Source organism: Glycine max, chromosome 4 (genome assembly GCF_000004515.6).
Source record: "Glycine max cultivar Williams 82 chromosome 4, Glycine_max_v4.0, whole genome shotgun sequence".
NCBI classification, from domain to species: domain Eukaryota; kingdom Viridiplantae; phylum Streptophyta; class Magnoliopsida; order Fabales; family Fabaceae; genus Glycine; species Glycine max.
The window spans coordinates 43141274-43160007 of NC_016091.4; the positions used below are offsets into that span (position 1 = coordinate 43141274).

At 32.2% G+C, this 18734-nt stretch overlaps 1 long non-coding RNA gene and 1 other non-coding gene across 4 annotated transcripts; both read left to right on the top strand.

The window, feature by feature from the left end:
* Positions 1 to 567: 567 nt before the first annotated feature.
* LOC100776703 (uncharacterized) lies at positions 568 to 3162 on the top strand. 3 transcript variants are annotated; one of them, XR_005891162.1, is made up of 6 exons: positions 577 to 1000; positions 1715 to 1863; positions 1964 to 2020; positions 2165 to 2488; positions 2584 to 2688; positions 2988 to 3162. It is a non-coding gene; the product is annotated as an uncharacterized protein (transcript). The 3 variants fall into 3 exon arrangements; XR_005891163.1 differs by having other exon boundaries at positions 568 to 1000; positions 1964 to 2488; XR_005891161.1 differs by having other exon boundaries at positions 1715 to 1852; positions 1964 to 2488.
* Positions 3163 to 4568: 1406 nt separating this feature from the next.
* LOC121174787 (uncharacterized) lies at positions 4569 to 14796 on the top strand. The gene is made up of 4 exons (XR_005891164.1): positions 4569 to 4615; positions 4732 to 4804; positions 5284 to 5416; positions 14600 to 14796. It is a non-coding gene; the product is annotated as an uncharacterized lncRNA (long non-coding RNA).
* The last annotated feature ends 3938 nt before the right edge of the window (positions 14797 to 18734 follow it).

Here is an 18734-nt window from a genome sequence, read left to right on the forward strand (position 1 = left end):
GTGAAAGGACTTATAATAATAGGATTCATCTTACGATTAAAAATCATGGTCCGTTGTGGACCGCCTTAATAGGTGGTCCATCGTAGCATTAATCTTGGTAATAAGCTATGACTAACATTGTCCATGCATTAATTCCTTGTGTCAACTTAGAGTTTTCACATCTGAATTTGGGTTGTATGTGAACCATCACGATTAATCACAATTCCTCAACAATGTCCCTCTTCAAGAACCTATAAGGTAATTAACAATTCATGCCCTTTTATCGTTTGCATCATTGTTTAATAAATATTATAGGGACACACGAAACATGTTAATAAATATTAAGGGTAGGAGCAAGGCAGAACACACTATCACTACTAAAAAAAATATATTTTACGACGTGGTTTCGACAACGTGACAACGATTGCAAGAGACCCGTCTTAGAAAACATATCGGTGACATTTTTATAAATATTATGATCTAAATAAGTTATTCTACGACCATTATTTATAAAACCGCCTTAGAATATATTTGTAAAAACAAACAACCTCGGGTTTTACATAGGACCGTCTTTGTTTAAAAAAATTAGGGTACCTTATCCGCGCCTGATCCACCTCACTCTAGACCTCTAAACCTTTTATCTCCCTTTCCCTGTCAAAAGCTCTAAAACCCTATGCGCCTCCCAACAGCGACGTCGCTTTTTGTTTCGCCATCTTTCTCTCTCAAGACTCTTCATCACCAAAGCGCTTCCACTATCTCACCCCTCCTTTCTCTCTTTCCCTCTCCCGAAATCCCTACTCTCTCTCTCCACGTGCCACCGCACCTTCACTGCCCGTTCCGAATCCCAGATTGACGTTGACCTCGTTCCCGCCCACTAGGACTTCAACCTCTTCACCATCGACGCAGGCAGCGGTAGGGTCCGAGCCGCTTGCTTCGCTGCCAACTACGACGCTTCTGTCGCCATCTGCGAACTTCCTTTCTCCATTATCTCCTTCGAAACCACTGGAGGTGTCGGCGAAACGTGAGTTTCTAATTTCTTCTATTTTTTCAATTTCGCTTCTATTGAACTAGGGTTTGTCACTATGGAGGCCAGTGAAATAGTGTTGGAGTTTGCTGGTATCTTTAATGATTTGAAAAGTGAGGTTCATGTATTTATACGGCAAAATAAGGTTTTGCGGGGATTTGATGAAGAGGTATGCAACCATGGATGATACAAATATGGAATTGTTACAGCTTAATAAATTTTCTTAACGTTTAAATTGTGAATTATGTCTGCAGATTAGAGATTAGTCATTTATACTTTATTCCGAAAGTCTATTTCTGAATTTTGGTTTCTCTGACATCATTAAAAATATAACAAATTATTTTTAATTTACTTTATTTTCACTCTTTTCCCATTTTTTTAATTGTGTAAAAGATCTTAAGCGTGCCCTGCATTAGGAATTGATGAACTCAAATTTGGTAGACTTAACATACTCATATAATTTGCTTTATTGGCAAACCATTATCAGCCGCTAGTGCAAGTAGAACATTAAAGTGATCTGTAAGAGAAGAGAAGATGAACATAATTGTTACATTTTTTGTCGTATCGTTTAATTCAAATTTACTTTAGTATAAACTAATGATAGATTGTCATATCATTGAATTTTTATTTTTCTTATAACTTTGAGAACAAATGTGTTGCAGTGTTGCATATCCTGATCACTTTTAACAGTTGTGTAAGGTTTTATTATAGGGATGAATTGCCAGAGAGAGACCGGGGACATTTAATCTGAGCGTTACTTGCTGAATCTTGGCAAGGTCTTCCCACGTTTCTGGGGGCAACTCTCTGCCACTTTGTCTTGTATTAGAAGAATTTATTCCCTATTATATGGTCAGTTTTAGGTAATTGAAACATTGTAACAGTAGTGTAACAGTTGTATATTTTGTCTATAACTTATTAATTCTCAAGCAAGATAAATTATTTTAATTTTATCTATTTTAGGCAATGCATGCTGCTCCAATGTACATTGCAGAGACAACAAGATAAATTATATAGATGGTAAGAGCTAATCTTTAGAGCATTGGCCTGAAGTCTGGTTTATCAAGATCAGACAGTATGGAAATGAAGAATAAAGGTGCTACTGCAACTAGCAGCAATCCTCCTTAATCAATTCTTGTTGATTCAAGTGGTGAATGTTTGAAGGAACCAACCATGCAATGCCAGTAGGTTGTGGAGCAATCCAAGGCTGATGTGAACACTTTGCAGCCAAAATCTGTTGAGCAAAATGTTGTGCCTTCTAAGCAGTCAAAGCCTCCTGGTGAAGAGAGTGCCACTAAGATTGATCTATTTCCCAATCAAGTTCTTAGTGGCACTAAAGGACAAACAACTGTTGAAAAAAGTAAGTAGCCAATAGTAGCCTCTTTCTCTGTTTGCTCTGGCAATGGTACAAACCAAGGTTCAGAAGAGCCAAATCAAAATTTGAAGAGAAAAAGAAAAGACACTGACGACTCTGAGTGCCACAGTGAAGTATGTCTTAGATTTATGGGGTTTAATCTGTTTAATCATTTTCTTACTTATTTTATAGTTTCCCTCCATTAACCAAGAAAACATTTTACATGAAGGATGTTGAGGAAGAATCAGCTGGTGCTAAAAAGACAGCTGGTGGGTGAGGAGGTGCAGGTTCCAAGAGAAGCCGTCCAGCTGAAGTGCATAATCTATCTGAAAGGGTGAGCAAGGCCATATTCTATTTGTGTAGTATTAATTATTAGTTATAATTAGTATTAATTTCGCAATAAGGTTAGCTTGGCTTTATCTGTTTTTGCTTTTGTTAGACACACCTGAAAAACTTTGTAAGATTATGGAATGATGGTTAGTGGTTACCTCTAATAATTTGAACTTGAAAACAGATAGTTATTGAAGTTTTGTTCTAATCTCTCTCCCCTCTGGCTTTGGTTAAAATTTTATGATCATAAATGATATACCTGAAGTGTGAGATTGATTCCTAATTTCCTATTTTCTTATGCAGATTATGCCAATGGGAGGTGGTTTATATATGCCTCCAATGATGTTACCAGCAAGAGAGAGATTGGTTGTGATATAAACAAGACATATGCACTCAAAAACATAAATAAAAAACAAAAGAGACAAGCCTGGATTCTCGAAGGCAACGGGAAGAGACAAGGCTGTCATGACCCTCCACAGGCAAGTTAATTTCTTTTCTCTTAAATCATATCAACCATTTTCAACTGAAGTTGTTTAATTATATATGCTAGTAGCAATGCAAAGTATAATTCAATTGTTGTTTCCAATAATCTGTTAAATATTATGTATTCGTATGCATTACGTAAGGTTTTTCTTTTTGTTATTATGCATTACGTAAGTTAAGGGGAATGCAAACATATCATTTTGATAAATAAAAAAGTAAAAAAAAGTATATTTCTTTCGTTTCATAATTTCAAACCAAATGGTTATTAGATTATCTATATATAGAATTATTTTTTTTAGAGAAATTTTATTTAAATACTTCGGTTTTGTCTTTTATTTTTTTGGATTTCAGAATTTCAATTTTAAATGATTTTTTTAATGAGCATTATAAAACCAGTGAAAGTATATAGTATTTAATATATTATGCTGTTAAAAAAGTATTTTAATATATTATATTAAATTCTTTTTGTAGTTACTTTAAACTAGTATTAAATAATTTTTATATTTTGAAATAATTAACACTTTTTTTAATAAATATTTTAAATTTAATTTTCTTATAATCATTACTGTAATAAACATTTCTCTTTAACTGTAGTCATAAAAGCATGTTGATTTATAACTTTTTCATGAGAACAATCATATCAAATTTCTTATATTATTGATATGGAAATTTCAAATCAAACAATGACGTGATACTATTTTTTTTTAATTTAATAACATATCTTAATAAAAACTATTTAACGTTGGAAAAAATGAATAGGTCACATGATTTAAGAATTTAATTATAAAATATATAAAATTGAGGATCATCATATGCTAACCTTTGAAGACCTCATGCTTTTTGGCATCTGCAATAGAGAATTGTTTTTTTTTAATTGGACTGATTTGTTTTGTATTAAATTTTAATCATATATACAAGTTCCCATGAATGATACCTATTGGAGATCCAACGGCACCCTGGCTGCCATCTCCGAAACACATCACGATGCTCATCCATCTCAAGTGGGCCCCACTAACCACTTTTAGCTTCAGCTTCCTCACCAACACTAACTTCTCTTAGGGATCTGGGAACATTGTTGTAATTATTGTGATTGATCTGTTAATGCTAATGCTATAGATATTGAATAAAATGTTCTTTTATTTATTTATAATTTTCATTTAGTCCTCTACTAACTCATTAATTTTTATTTGCTATAATGATAAAAATGCATTATAAATAAGAAATAAATTTTAAAATAAATATATTTATCATTAGTTTATGCTGCTTGTTTTTTTTTTTCTCAAATTTTTATTTGCTGGCTTTGTGCTATTTTCTTTTATAACATTTTTTAATAGTCATTATGCAGATGAAGTTAGATTGTCAAATTAATAAATTGGTTTTCTAAGTTTTCTTGCTTTCATTAGGGAATAGTAAGAGGAAAGATGGATCATCTGCGGCAATGCTTTCAGGTCCTAGCCCATCATCATGTGTTATTTTTTGAAAAATTATGCTTTGGATCCCTTTCTACCTTTTAATTTAACAGTCCTCTATAAGGAATTTAATTGATCTTTGAGGGTCATTTCAGGTCCAGTTTGCAGCATGTAGGGACTTGAGGCATGCTCAAAACTAGGGAGTATGATACAAACACTCTTTAACTGGTAATGCATCTTTTTATCAAGTAGGAGCTTGAATAACCTGTACTCATATGTCTGATTATTAGTAAATCAATTGCCTGTATGTGGAAAAAAGTACTTGGATTGCCTCCTCTGATGGTAAACATGGCTAGTGAGACCGGATAGTGGTAATATCAGTGAAAAATTGTAATTTCTCTGCCTCATTACTTCAGAGCTTTGAATTTTTGAACTATGGCATATTTTGAAAATAGGCTGTATTTAGTTTGCTCAGCATCCGAGCTCTATTGGAGTTGGTTTGATCTTTCAATTATCAACTTGTCTCAATTTTTTTATTTTATAGAAAGCTTTTGATTCTTAGGTTTTTGCTTTCCATTTCTGTTTGTCTTGTTTGTTGTTCAGAACTTTTCAAAATGGTATATATCTATGTTCTGCTATTTTTTAGGATTTGATCGAGTTTCTCTCCAAAATAATTTTGAAATTTAATTCATGACTTTGAAACATAGGTTGTCTACATCAGAAAATCTACTTGTTTCAATTCAAGAGAAAATAAAATGGGCTGATGCTATGAGTGAAATTGAGAAGAAGCGCAGGAAGGATGTGGAAGAGAAGGTACAAGAACTAAAGTCTGTTATCAAGGTCGGTTGAATTTATTTTCTTCCTTTCTCTTAACAGCATCCTTCCCCCCTCCCCATTACAAATGAGAAAATGTCCAATAAAAAATTGCTTGTGTGCATATAATTCTGATCTTGTATATAACTTGTGGCTTTGTGCCAGAATAGATGTATCTACCCTTTGCTTCTTTGGGAATCACGATTATTTGGTGTAAAGGGTTTGTACTGATTATGTAGAAGTTTTCAATTTGCCTTTTGTGCATTTGTGTGTTTTGGGGTTAGTGTTGGATGATCTGGTGGATGAATAATGCAAGCTGGAATTCTTATGTCAACACTATTTACCAACTTGAAATAAATATTATGCAAATTATCAACTTAAAATGATTAGCAAATTGAGGGTCAAACCATTAAGTGTGATACGGTGATACCCACATATCCTTCTATTATTTAACGTCCCACTTTTATTCTGGTGATTGCCTAGAAGCTAAATCATGATACACCCTTTTATACTTGGGGCATTTATGGATGGGAACAACTGAATCAGAAATAGTAAGAAAATATGGAAAATTTATTCAAATCAATCCCCTCATTGTAGCTCAATAGCAAGATGGATTCATAAACATAAATGGTTATGAAAAATTGCTAGAAAAAAAAAAATGATTCAGGTATTCGAGACCTGGACTCTCCCATTGAAATATGATTTAAATCTTAGGTGCCCACTAATTCTCCCTTTTTCTTATTTATTCCAGCCTTCTCCATCTTTGTAATACGTGACTAAATTTTATTTTTTAATGTCTAACATGTATAAACCTAATAGGCTACTAGAAGTAGTTTAATGCTTTTGTTGTTTCTATATTTTACATCGCATTAGAACTAGTTTTTCTTTTTTAAATGTCTGGCATGTGTAAGCCTAATAGGCTACTTAAAGTAATTTAAAGTTTTTGTTGTACATACCATCTTTACTTTCGATCTTTGGATAACATGATCATTGAAAATTGCTTTCTAAGATGGTTATTTGTTAATAACCGTCTTAGAAAGTCAATGTTTTAAGATGGTTATTAGAAAAAATCGTCTTAGAAAGTTTGTAACGAAATACTTTCTAAGACGGTTATTACCGTCTTAGAAAGTCATGTGTCTTAAAAAGTTTATACTTTTTACGACAGTTCCTATTACAACCGTCATAAAAAAAAGGTTCCATTTTTAACCGTCATTCAAGAGTCTTTTTTTAGTAGTGTATGCACATATGCTTCACACGACCCATTATATCCCATTGCTTCTCAATCATGCGCTTCAGGGTCTCAACACGACTTTGTCATGATAGATATCAAACAATGAAGATAACTGCATTTTCCAATTACAATTTTTCTTTGATAAATTGTTTATATTTTTATTTTTAAAAGTTATGGTTTGATATTTTATTATTCTACATATTTTTCAAATCTCTTTTTTAATTATCTTTCAAAATCATGTTATTGTGTAATATATTTTGTACATAAATTTGTCTTTAATTTTTCTCTAATTATTTTTGTTTTTACATTTTCAAGACATTGCTTTCTAAAAAATTCTAAACATTTATTGTTAATTTTCAACTTTTTAAACATTACTTTTACACGACTAATTCTTTTTTTAAACTCATACTTGAACTTTTATTTCTTCCAACCTTTTCAAACTTTTGAAGACGTTACTTTTTTATATTTATATTTTTAAAACTTTTATTTTTTTTTCTACTTTTGCAATATTCTTAAACATTACTTTTATACATAAGCTTTTTAAACATCATTATGTTATGAATGTTTTGTTTTCAACAATTTCATATTTTAAAGTCATTATTACGTTTTTACTTTTACATAGTTTAAAAAAATTTATTCCTTTCAACTATTGTAATATTCTTAAACATTGCTTTTACACATCTAATTTTTTTTTTACAATATCATTTTTGAACTTTTATTGGTCTTAACATTTTCAAAATTTGTAAGACATTACTCTTTAATCTTTCACATCTTTAAACTTTTATTCTTTTCTACTTTTTCAATATTTTGTTGCATCCAACATTTTTATATTTTTCAAGACATTACTTTATTACTATTTAATATTTTTAAAATTTTATTCTTTTCAACTTTTTAAATATTTTTAAACATTACACATCTAAATCCTTTTTTAAACGTAATCGTTTTTATTGCTTCCAACTTTTTCATATTTTTTTAAAACATTCCTCTTATACTTTTTCATATTTTTTAAACTTTTATTTCTTTCAACTTTTGGAATACTCTTAAACATTACTTTTAAACATGTAAAAATTTTCTTAAATTTACTTTTTCATATTTTTTAAACTTTTGTTTCTTTCAACTTTTGCAATACTTTCAAACATCTAAAAATTGTTTAAATATCATCACTTTTATTGCTCCCAATATTTCATATTTTTCAAGACATTACATTTTTACTTTTTCATTTTCTAAAAAAAGTATAAATAATAATAGTAGGATCTACGCATTTTATCAGTACCTGTTTTTCCTGTTTCATTATTATTACAACTATAATAACCAAATTAAAACAAGATCTATATATTTTTATCAAAATTTGATTAGGCACTTTAAGCATGAAAATAAAATTTGTTGTGGCTTACGAACATGTATTCCCACTACGGATATGATGCGTTAATAATAATAAAAGATCAATAAATGAGAGTGATTAATTAATCGGCTAAAATAGAAGGTAATTTGTTTAATTAATTTAGGCATGTATTTATTTTTTCTGAATGATAAAAAACAAAAATTTAGGTATTTTGTACACACCTCCCCCCCCCCCCCCCCAAAAAAAAAATGAATTCAAACTTAATTTTAGGTGGTTGCTACCTTCCTACTTATACACTCCTCCTTTCTCCTTCCACCCACCACCCCAAATTACCTTCATGAATAAACTCCCCACATTTCCCACTTAGTCATACCAAATGCTTACCCCGTCTTAATAAAAGCTTTCCATTAGCAGCAAAACACACCAACACAAACACTAAAATACACTCTACAGTCAATTTAAAAACATTATTAGTCTTCTTATCAATATCACCATCATCATCGTAAGAGAAGCATATGAATCTTCTATGTCAATCTGATCCACACCACAAGTGTTAACACACCGATGCAATGTATCAAGAAATCCTTCAAATCTTATGGTCCCTATAACATAAATTTGAAAGGTTTTCTAGCAATGAAAACCCTTAATTTCGACCACAAGCATCTCCCAACCCTCCTCGACCCTAAAACCCACCTCCACAATGTGTTGGTTAGCAACTATGCTATTAAGATAGGTGGCAGCGACAATCCCCCTTATGGAATCTAGATTTGATGTGGAATTTCAACTATGAATTTTGGCGCAACGACGGTGCATTAATGAAGGGGAATGCACTACACTTGATCAGAAAACCCACTGTCACACTTGATCTGAAGGTTATTGCACAAGCAGAGGGAGAGTGCGTTTAAGAGGGGAGTTTGGAGAAAAAAGAAGCAAAGGGAAGTGTCCAAGCAAAAAAATGAGTGTAGAAATAGCAATTACCTAATATTAAAAGAAATATATAAAGAAAAATTTGGTTGGGCCGTGGGTATTAACATATGCAATCACCGTGATCTTATGGTACCAAGAAGACTCTTCACTAGTGTGCAATGTAATGTATCTGTCTCTTGCTCCCATCTTCAAAATCTTTGCCAAGTGAAATTCTTTACCTTCTCTCTAATTTTTTTTTCTCTTTCGAAATGGGTATGTTTCTATTTCACAAAGAAAAGAAAGACAAAAATTTTGTATGCATGGTCTGCGCTTGTATTGTAGTAACTCTTAACAACCTTCATTTTATTTTTAGTGAAGTTGTAATTAATATATGTTTGCTTTTCATTGTTTTGTTTGTTAGAACAGGGTAGTGTGGAATGTGGATGGGGTATTGCCTTATTGGGAGGGTTTCCATATTGATTGGTACTGAACCTTTGCAGCTTAATTTGTTCTTGAACCTCACTTGTGAGAACTAATTAATGTTAGTATGTTTCTTTTGTCTTAAAGGATTTTTTTCTTCCATTGCTCTAGGCTTTTCTTTTCTTGTCTTTTTTTTTTTTCTTTTTGACTGAGAAATGATGGCTCATTTATTCAATACGAAGTGAAAAATTTAGTACATCAAGGTTCACTCAATTAACCACATGGGGTGGTACCTCTTCTAGCCAGACAAATTCATGATAAGAAAAAGCTAATGAAGCCAAGCAATCAACAACTTTATTACAATTTCTTCTAACCTAACTAAGAACCGATGGTGAGACATGCCTCAATATAAAGGAACAGTCTTGTAAGGTACCGTGGAAGTAAGAATTTCCATTGTGGGGGACCTTTTTTCCAACAATTGACTAGCTTCTAACAATTTGATTCGTACTCAACATTATGGAACAAATAGTTGTTGTTCATGGTGGCTTAGTCATGCGGAACAATGAGGAAAGAGCTAGACCGAGACATGTGTTAGACACAACATTTTTAAGGATGTATCTGCGTAGTGCATAAATTTCCCTGGATATAATAGGCCTTTCTTGTATGAATAGGGAATAGAAATTGGCAAGGAAAACAAAAGAGAGAGAACCTATAGAAAGAAAAGAAGACGAATATGTTCTTCATTTTTTATGTGTATGAAACTTCAGCGAGAACCCAAAAAAAATAATTCTTTTCTTCTTATGCTTTTAAAATCCTTTTTTAGAATATTCCTTTAAAACCATTTGTCCCACATTGAGTAGTTTAGCCTTTCTCAAATAGTATATATATCTACATGAGATAAGATGGGTCAAACTAGCTAGTAAGAGGAAAGGGTCTCGTGCCCATGAGATTGGGCTAATTGGACTCAGTGAAGTGCAAATCATCTTAAAGGAATATTCTTCATGTGATTTCCAATCACAAAGGTTGGGTTACCATCACTTGTATGTTTTTTTTTCATTAAAGGTTTTGTTTTTTGTGATGGCTATGGTTTTTGCATTGGCACTGACGGGGTTGGTTTCATTCCCAAAGGAATGTAGACTAAGAAGTTTTTCAACCACTTAGCCTCACTACTAGCCAACTCTAGAGCTATAAACTCTGATTCCATAGTTGATCTTGCAATTATGGATTGTTTGGTTGATCTCCTTGCAACCGCACCAGGCCAAATATGAACACATAGTGGATTTTGTCTGATGTGAATCGGAGATCCAATTAGCATCATTGTACCTTTATAGTACAATGGGAAGGCCATTATACTCAATACCATATTCTATGGTACCTCTCAAGTATCTCATGAGTCTTACAAGATCTTCCTAATGGTCTTGATTAGGACTATGAGTATATCGCCTATTGTGTTTGCAATGTCTAGTCTTGAAAAGTTCATTAGATGCAGTAGACTCCCAACAATTTGGTTATACTGAGTTTGTTCAACAAAGTCTTTTCTATTTTTCTTCAACTATGAGTTAGCATCTTCAAGAGGTACTCATTGGGTTAAGGTCATAGCAATCAAACCTTTTAAGAAATTTCTTTATAATTTTATCTTCTTATTACATCATAAATCCTATTAAACCTATATATTTTTCTCTTTCTCTAGGTGTTCAATGGATGATAGAGGTATTCATGTAACATTTTTCATTGTCCTCCTTGCTTCATTCTTTTATCACTTTGTTGAAAGGATTCTTAGACACTGTGCCATGCTTAAAACTTGCTCCACAGGGGTCCTATGTTGCTCATAAACCACCAATTTTCCATACTTCCAGAAAGTCCAGACTAGGACATATATCCACTCTAAAACTTCATGTCCTATGTTCTCCGAACAATTGTTTATCCATTGGCCAAAAGCATAATCCTATGTCACATTAATCCTAGCATTTATCGGGACAAAAACCACAAATTATGCACTTCCTCACATGTTAGAAGTGTATGAATAGTTGTTTCAGGGACCTTTCCACATCTTGGACATAGGAGTTCAATGTACATTCCTCATTTATAGAGGTTAGTACATACAAGGAGGATATCATTAACTGCTCACCAAATGAAATGTTTGCAATAGGCACTATAGTCACTTTCCATATCTTTTTCCATAGATCTCCAAAGACCCAACTAGAAGACGCTTATAAGGAGCCAAGCTGACTCACTATGCAAATGTAGCCTAACTTGACAAAGTAGTTGCCATCATTTGTATACTTCCAAATCAAAAAATATTATGTTGGAGCTCTCCTAAGAGGAATATTGAGAATCTGTTTGACCATATTGGGATCAAAAAGTATTATTTATGTTTTGTGTGTTCCAGATGAAAGTCTCATTTTCAATAAAAGTAGCCACAAGCAAATCCATTTCCCCACTCAGGTTCATATATGCACTGGTTCTAATTGCATTCGCCCTTGGGATCTATCTATCTTGCAAGGCCTTAATAGAGTGGTAATTTCCTACCCTCCATAATGACCCTTTGACAACCAAATCTCTTGAAGATAGGATGCTTGTCCACGTGTAGCTTGCATTTTGGGGGTTTCAAGGCCTCCAAAGGAAGACACCTATATAGGAAAGTACCTAGCTTTCATAACACAAGCCATCGGTGATAGCTCACCGTTAATGATCTGCCACTACTATTTCATTAATAGCTTTATTGAAAGTTGAGGTTTACAAAAACCCAAGCCACCTTCATAATTTGGCCTTGTGAGCTTCTGCCAATTCATTCAACGAATCTTTTGTTTGTTCTTATTCCTTCCCCAGAAGAACTTGGCAATCATACTCTCAATATTAGAACACGAGGAAGTAGGAAATTTGAAACATGACATCACATACGTAGGAATATCCTTAATCACTACTTTAACATGAATTTCTCTTCCAGTTTGTGATAAAACTTTCTCCTTGCACCCTTTGAGTTTTTTCCAGACTCATTTTCTAACAAACTAGAAAACTTGAGACTTTGATCTCCCAACGATTGCTAGAAGACTTAGTATTTTCCTTGACTGTCCAGTGCCTTTACCCCCAAGAAGCTAAACAAGTTCATCAATTCTAGAAGTAGGAACATGTTAGTTACAAGAGGTTTCTGATTGCTAAAGTCGATCTGTTGGCCTAAAACAACTTCATTAGAATGCAATAAAGAAGCAAGATGCATAACTTCCTCTACTGTGGCCTTAGCAAAAATAATGTTGTCATTTGCAAAAAATAAATGTTAGGTGCTTTTGGGTAGATTTTGATACCATGCAAAGATTTCCTATCTACAAACTAAGAGAGTGCATCTATAGGGTAATAGCTAGGGTAATAGCTATGGAGATAAGAGATTTCCTTATCCGAGTTTTCTTTATTGCCTAGAAGATTGAGATGAGTTTCCATTTACTAGCACATAAAAAGAAATCGTAGATTCACCAAACATAGTGAGCTGAATCCATTTACTTGGGAAACACATACTGAGGAAAGTACTTTCCAAGAAAGGTCATTTTGTAAAGATCATTATTTTTTGAATTTATTGTTTCTAATATTTTTATATTTTCCAAAACATTACACTTTTACTATTTCATATTTTTATATTCTTAGTAATAATTGTGTATACTGCTAATATATCTTTCCATATTCAAAACAATTGAATTTAATTATAAAATTGCTAATGAATATGAGTTAATAAAGTCTCATTCTATTTTTCTAACAATTATAACTGATTGTCATATTAACCAATATTTCTTATAACAAGCTACTTATAATTTTACATATAATTATGTTTCTTGAAATTTTGAATATTTAAATCTATATTTTATGGTGTTATTTTTTTAATACTTTAAGCAATAATTAAGACAAAAGTTATTGGATGATATTACATATTTGGAAATACTTAACCCTCAATTTTAAATTTCACCGACTAAAATTGTAATAATGTTATTTTGAAATAAAATTACAATAATGAAAAAAATATAGTGAGCAATGGAGTCTTTTTTTTTTAAATCTTTGCTTAGATAGAAATTTTTACAATTTGTGTTTGCAATATATAGATCTAATTGTAGAAATTTAACTATGTGCATGGTAATTATAGAAAAAGTCAAAACAATAACACAAATAACATAGAAGAGTGATAAAATCGTATTCACAAACATGTTTTTGTCAAATAAATATCTTAGATTACAACTCAGGATTGAATATTTTAGGAATCATAATAGTTATCACCATGTCTAAATTAAAATAACAGATATGTGACAAAACAAAGAGTGGTTGGTATGACAATATATAAAGCATTCAATTCCAATTTATAATCACACATAAGTTTGCCTTCCTTGCTTAGAGAAACATTATGAAGATCTTCATTCTCTCTACCATAACCTTTGGTTGTGTTTTCCTTGGAAATATTTTTTCAAATGCCAATACTTTTCCATATGAAGCTATTTTTAACTTTGGTGACTCTATAAGTGACACTGAAAATGCCACTACTTACCACCACATATCCCTAACAATAGTCCATATGGTTCAACATACTTTAAACATTCTTTTGAATGTTTGTTAAATAGATAATTAATTATAGATTTCATAGGTACTTTACTCTTTTTTTTTCCAAATAGGTTAAATGAAATTTCCTTGCATGAAAGCGAGAATATGATACAATATATCATAGAAATCACACATTGTTGATTGCACTAACATGTGATCATTTAATTTTAGCCGAGGCATATGGGATGCCAATGTGGTTAGCCTATCTGAATCTCATCGAAGGACAAGACATTAAGAAAGAAGTAAATTTTGCATTCGTTGGTTCAACTGCACTTGATAAGAATTTTTTGGAACAAAAAAGAATCAATAAAGAGGAAGTTGCTTATTTAGTGAGTGCTCAACTTGATTGATTTAAGAAGCTCAAACCCTCCCTTTGAAAAAACAAAAAAGGTTTTACCAAAATATCTTTAATAATGTTTCTGTCAAATATTTGGATTTTTTTTCCAATATGATTAACAATGTTCGTTCTTTTTTATGACATAGTGCGATAATTACTTCACAAATGCATTATTTTTAGTGGGAGAGATTAGTGGAAATGACTTGAGTGCAATTATCCCATATATAAATATTACAAAACTCTGTCAAATGGTTCCACCAATTGTTGAAGCAATCATAAATACCACCTCTGTATCTTATACTAAATTTATGTTAACTTCAATTTCAATAGTTTGATTAAACTTGGATTTTAAATATGTTTGACTACAAATTGATTTTTATTTTTGTTTGTATTTGCTAGGAATTGATTGAAGAAGGAGCAATAAAGCTAGTGGTACCAAAGAACTTTCTAATTGGGTGTAATTCTGTTGTTTTGGCAACATTGAATAGTGATAAGAAAGATGACTATGATCAATTTGGGTGTTTGAAAACTTACAATACTTTCATTGAGTACTATAATGAGCAAATAAAAAAGGCTATAGAGACATTGAGACAAAAGTACTCATATTTTGATAATTATGGTGCTACCAAACGTTTATTTCAAGCACCACAACAATATGGTGGGTTGTGTTTTTATTTTCTTTTTTTACATGAATAGTGTATAATTACATGTTAGTGCTAATTTTGCAATGATTAATTCTTATCATGTTTATTAATTTATGTAATGCAAACTTTTCTTCTAGTAAAACCAAGACTTTTAGAGTATGTTGTGAAAAGAGTGAACCTTACAATATTAGTTTACAAATAGCCTATGGAAGTCCTGCTACAATAGTTTCCTCAAATCCTTCAAAATATGTAAATAGGGATGAACCACATTTTATTGAAGCAACATATAGGCTAATAGCAAAAGGACTAGTTGAGGGGTCTTTTGCCAACCCTTCTCTCAAATCTCTTCCTTTCAAGATAGTTTAGAAATGATGCAAGCATGGGGGAAAATTAAATAGAATAGGCTTTGTTCATTTTTTTATACATTTTGTAACCATGAATAAAGCAGACACAAAATTCCTAGACCATGAATATGGTATTTCTCATTGGGAATTTGTTATTAATTATTGCATAATTATAATTTGTATCTTTTGGTATAATATGGAGGAGGGCATAATACTTGCTCGCATAGGAGAAATGAGACCAAAATGAGAAAGAATAAAGAGTTAATAAAATGGTTTTTTTTTTCAAAACTTTCATCTTGAATCTCACTATTTTACGATGTTATAAACATCGACTATATATTGGTTCTCTGTAATGAGAACAATTTTGATTCAATTTTTTTTACTATATCAATAAAAGATATATCATTCATTTATGTATATTTGTGTGTTAAATTCTTTATTGATATAAGACAAAAAAAATTGTGTTGTAATCATTGTTGAGAAAACTAGATCAATATGTCTAACAACTTTGATTGAGAATAAGTTTAATGACTTGTTGGTTTCTTAAATGAAGAAGCAATGGCTATGTAGTTTGATTGAACAATTTTATTCCACTAGGATTAAAAAATTGTCTAAATTGATTGAACTATATAGATTGATCGGACAACCTCTTTAAATCACAAAATCCATTAGGAAATACAAACAAAAGATGGCATAATCACTACTACAATAATGGTTTTAACATTGCTACATTAACATTGGTTTTTGATAAAAACCAATGTTAACAAAAATATGGTGGCACACTTGTAAATAACACGAGTTTGTTAACATCGGTTTTTTAGAAAATCGATGTTCACACATGTTCGTTAACATCAGTTTTTAACATCAATTTAAAAAACCGATGTTAGCATAAGATCATTAACATTAGTTTTTGAAAAAATGATGTTAACGAACTTGTGTTAACATCGGTTTTTTGAAAAACTGATGTTATTGGAAAAACGTAAGGAAAACTCAACATCGTTTTTTCCAAAAATCGATGTTGAGTTACTTCGTTAACATTAGTTTTATTTAAAAACCGATATTGTGAGATCTTTTATAATGATTTTTTGTTGTCGAAAACCCTCGAGCCCCCTTACTTAGCCTTTCTGACTCTCACTCTCACTTGAAATCTCTTACTTTCGCACTCACGACCCTGAAACTCCCTCACCACTAGCAATGAAAACTCTCACAGCGCCTCTCTGCTTCTCTGTCTCCACGTCATCACCGCCTCTCGCACCTCCACTCTCTTTCTCTTCGCATGTCCATTCTCACCTCTCGGTCTCCACTTCGTCCGCTCCGCCACAACACACTACAACATTCATCACTCATGATGCGATGCGACGCCAGACCTCCACACCGCTGCGCCGCCACTAGACCTTGCCATTGCTCACTCAATCTCAGACTCTCAGCACCTCATCGACGTCATTAAAGACAATAGTCGTCGGACCTCAAGTTTTATTTTTTGTCTCTATTATGCTTCAATGACTACAAATACTAACAGTTTGAAACTTTAAATATACTATTTCATATGGGATTTGTGCTAGTGAGAGAATTCTATCTTATGTTTGTTTTCTAGAAATGCTAAAGCAGTCAAATTCGTAGTTAATCTTAAATTATGTGTTTTGTTTGTTTTCTTATAATGGGACTTTATGCTGGTGTGAGAATTCTACCACAGCCTTAGGCCCCCAATTTTTTCCCAATAGTTGATACGATTAGAGAGACAAAAAATAATGTATAAAAATGTGTGTACGTGAAAGGAAACTTGAACAAAGTGTTTTCTTCTTGACCATCTTCAAAAGCAGCTCTCAACCAAAAGCTTGTCCTAAATGACATTCCTTGTACTACCAAATTCCTAACTCGATCACTCTTAAAGTCCTGTTGAATGGGTACAAAGGGACTTGCAGTAGTTTGATGAGTAACTCAACATTGTATATAATCAGTGCAAAAGCACCTATCTCCGCAAATATCAAAATCATATACATATCTAAGATGAACTTAATGTTAATTTTAGGATATGTAGAGTACCATGTACTCGTTTATGAAAGGTGTAGGATTCACCCATATGAACTTGGAAGGGATTACAGAATGAAAGATTGTTTATAATCATTGGAGGAAGTTTGCAAAAATTGGCTATGGATGGAGGACTTTTGCATAATCACAAAATTTGGAAGCTGGAACTCAAATTATATTTGAGTTCTCAGATGCAACATCTAACTTTGTTTTATTTTGGATTTATTTATAGTTTAAGTACATTATACTATACTAATATCTGTAAAATTTTATTTATAACTCTTGGTGGTATATTTTGTGGGAAATGATGCTTGGAATGTTTCTGCTAGGAATCTTTTTGTCAACTTATCTTTTTGTGAATAGACAATTTATTATATAAAATATATTGAATATTCTAATTTTATTACATTTAGTTTTCATTTACTTCTTTTTAAGGATGACTTATGTTATTTTTAGAGTTTTCAAAACTTTGAATGATAAGCTATGTTATGTATAATTACAGTTAGTAATTAAAAAACAAACAAGATATTAAAAAAAAATTCAAAACACAACATCAGTTTTTCTAAAAGTCGATGTTGTGGTTTACTGTCAATATCAGTTTTTTTAAAAACCGATGTTGGTGAGCAGAAAACAACATTAATTTTTAAGAAAATCGATGTTGTGTAGTTTAGTTTAACATTAGTTTTCAAAAATCGATGTTAATGTTGATACTTTTAACGTCAGCAATTTCAACATCGATTAATAACCGATGTTGAAAGTCCTTAATAACCGATATTAAAAAACTATTTTCTAATAGTGAATTATTGGTAAACAGATTTTCCTGGGTGGTATAGGCATTTGTGGTCTCACCTAGATTGGTGTCATTGACGTAACGGTCTATGTTCAAGTTCTTCCAAGCTGGAGGGAGCAAAGTTTCCATTATGTCATCCACAAAAGGGTGTTATCGTGTCGTTGTGCTGGCGGGAGGGGGTTGATGCTCAGTGCCAATTTGAGTATGGGTTTCATTCCTATTTGTCTCCAACGCAAGCATTGAGTATGGGCCTCAATCTCCTCTTACTCTTCTAGCATGGTTGAGTAGGTTTTCACACGTGTCTGTCTTTTAGGCGACGATATTGTTCATATTTTATCATTCTCCAAGCGTAAAGCTTCCGCCTTTTCGGCATCTCATTTCCATAGGAACTCAATGCCTTGGTGCATCACAAGATGAATGGGTGGTTTTTGAGGAGTGGTCCTATGATGCTCCTTGGTTAACACCTTGTGGCAATCTGTCTACTTGGCTTCTTCCATCTACTCTCATGTGTTGTGTTTCTACCATTGTAGTGTGACCAAAGGAAAGTTTGGTTTGACCCTAAGGTGGGTATCAATTGTACTTTAGAAAAATTTGCAGCGTTGATGGTTAGGTTTGACAACAATACTCTTCTTCCTCTCTAGTAAGTGCAAGGGGAGGGTGGTACTTGAAAAGACACCATGATGCTCAAGTTGGAGGTGAATATTAGGGTTTTCATATTGGAATTGACT